General features: G+C 36.5%; 1 non-coding gene across 1 annotated transcript; it reads right to left on the bottom strand.

Moving 5' to 3' along the window:
* Positions 1-1,259: 1,259 nt before the first annotated feature.
* Positions 1,260-1,366, bottom strand: LOC128039390 (small nucleolar RNA R71). The gene has a single exon (XR_008193895.1). It is a non-coding gene; the product is annotated as a small nucleolar RNA R71 (small nucleolar RNA).
* Between the last annotated feature and the right edge of the window lie 1,637 nt (positions 1,367-3,003).

The raw sequence follows: 3,003 nt of genomic DNA, 5'->3' as shown, positions 1-3,003 counted from the left end.
CAAATTGCATTCAAACCCCTCCACTACTTGTTACCTCACGTAATCTTTTACGTGCTTATGAGATTGAATTAATTGTTTGAATTGACATAGAGATATGTACAAGAGATTATTTTAATTTCATAAGTATGTATGTGCATTAACACATTTTCTTATGAAAATTTGTTTAATCGGTTGAATTGACGTAGAGATATAGTCAAGAGATAAATGGATTTTGGTAGGTAAGTATGTTCATAAGTTAGCAAATTACCGAGTTGCCATGAATATTTTCGTAACAATATGAACATGAGTTTAATAATTCTAAGTTAATAAATGTAATTAATCTAACACAATTATGTCATCTTAATTAAAATCAAATTTTGAAATCATGCATTGGAACTTTTATTTTATTTTTATTTATATTACTTAGTTAAAATCCTAGTTTTTAATCACCTCCTCAAATCGAAATATTTTTCTTCACCAAAGTGTTTTTAATTGCATTCATAAATAATTCTTTTCACAGTCCCTGTGGGTACGATAACTCGACATTTACTTGTCATTTTATTACTTGTTGCGATTGTGTACACTTGCACATTTCCGTCGTTCGAGGTTTTTGGCGCCGTTGCCGATGACTGTTTTAAAAAGTCATTATTTGTGAATTTGTTAGTTTTGCAATTTGGTTTATTTTTCTATTCAATTTTAACTTAATTATTTTTTTGTGATTATTTTAGGTGTTTATGAGTATTGATCGAATTATCGATTTACTCCCTGTAGACCCTAAGATTGAAAGAACTTTTTGACAGGGAAGAAGACAAGTAAGTCAGAGAAGGATCGAAAAGATGAACCTCAAAAATTTGAATCAAGGAAACGGAGCAGACCCTGCTCAAAATCCTATCCTTATTGCTGATGATAGGGATAGAGCTCTAAGACAGTATGCCGTGCCAGTGTTTCATGATCTTAATCAGGGTATTAGGAGACCCGAAATCGAGGTACAACAATTCGAGTTGAAGCCAGTCATGTTCCAGATGCTTCAGACAGTTGGCCAATTCAGTGGAATGCATACCGAAGATCCTTATCTTTACTTAAGACTATTTATAGAGGTGAGCGATTCTTTCAAGTTAGCCGGAGTACCCGAAGATGCATTACGATTGAAGCTATTCCCATATTCGCTAAAGGATAGAGCTCGAGACTGGTTGAACTCATTGTCACCAAATTCAATTTCCGTATGGCAAGAGTTAGCAGAAAGATTCCTCATGAAGTATTTCCCACCTAGCAAGAATGCTAGGTTGAGGAACTAGATCACTGCTTTCCAACAAATTGATGATGAGTCCTTGCATGAGGCATAAGAAAGGTACAAAGAATTATTACGGAAGTGCCCTCATCACGGAATCCCACATTTCATCCAACTTGAGACGTTTTATAATGGTTTCAATGCCCACACGATGATGGTAGTCGACACTTCTGCTAATGGTGCTCTCCTTTCTAAGTCTTATAATGAGGCTTATGAAATCATTGAGAGGATTGTCAACAACAATTATCAATGTCCAACCAATCAAGCAGCGTCAGAAAGACGAGTCACTAGAATACATGAAGTAAACACTCTTACTTCATTTGCATATCAGATATCCTCAATATCCTCAATGCTTAAAAATTTTACCACTAATGGGTTCAATAGTTTTGTAGCACAGCCACCGAATCAATTTGAAAATGTAGCTTGTGTCTATTGTGAGGAAGAGCATTTTTTCGAAGAATGTCCATCGAACCCAGAATCCGTGTATTACATGAGTAACCAGAATCAAAATTGATGAAGACAAGGACTGCAATCCAATTTTTATAACCCATCGTGGCGAAACCACCTGAATTTTTCCTAAAGTAACCAAAGGGCTGAAACCAGTAACACTTACGCCCAACCTAGACCGACCCAGCCACCTAGTTTCCCCCAACAAGTCTAGAAACCAACCCAAGCTGAACCATCCAATAGCTTAGAGAACGTATTGAAGGCATACATGGCAAAAATTAACGCGACCCTACGGAATTTGGAGAATCAAATGGGCCAACTTGCAACTGAACTCAGAAACTGACCACAAGGTGCTTTACCTAGTGATACAGAGAATCTGAGAAATCCAGGGAAGGAGCATTGTAAAGCGTTAACATTAAGGAGCGAAAAGACTTTAAAAGCAGAAGCAGGAAATTCAATTCAATAAGTTCCTAAATGTACTCAAGCAACTAAATATCAACATCCTGTTGGTTGAAGCACTTGAACAAATGTAGAACTACATCAAATTCATGAATGATATCTTGTCTAAAAAATAAAGACTTGGAGAATTTGAGACGGTAGCCCTGACAAAGGAATGCAGTGCATATCTTCAAGACAAACTACCGCAAAAGTAGAAGGATCCTAGATGCTTTACCATACCTTGCAACATTAGAGCAACATATTGTGGTAATGCACTATGTGACTTGGGTGCGAGTATCAACTTGATGCCCATGTCAATATTTAGGAAGTTGGGGATAGGTGAAGTTAGACCTACTACGTTTACACTTCAATTAACAGTTCGATCTTTAGCACATCTAAAAGGAAAAATTAAGGACGTATTGGTACGTGTAGCCAAATTTATTTTTCCTGCTGACTTTGTAGTCTAGACTTTGAAGTTGAAAAAAAAGTGCCAATCATCCTAGGAAGGCCTTTCCTAGCAACCAGAAGGACTCTTATTGATGTGCAGAAGGGCGAGCTTACTATGCGTGTTCAGGACGATCATGTAACATTTAATGTTTTTAAGTCTATGTGATTTCTTGTCAACTATGTTGTGGACCCATTGGAACAAATTTTGACATCAGACCCTCTAAATGATGAAGAGTAGGATGAATACTTAGCTTTGCTAGAAGCTAATCAAAAGAGATTTAATCTGCAATCCTACTTTAAATCTTTGGAGTTAGAGAATAGGGATTATGCCCAACCAAAAGCATCAATCGAGGAGCCACCTAAATTAGAACTCAAGGTACCTCATTCACATTTAAAATATGTTT

Source organism: Gossypium raimondii, chromosome 2 (genome assembly GCF_025698545.1).
Source record: "Gossypium raimondii isolate GPD5lz chromosome 2, ASM2569854v1, whole genome shotgun sequence".
Classification (NCBI taxonomy): Eukaryota; Viridiplantae; Streptophyta; class Magnoliopsida; order Malvales; family Malvaceae; genus Gossypium; species Gossypium raimondii.
Note: the sequence above shows the minus strand (reverse complement) of the source record. Positions and strands in the feature narration are given on the sequence as shown.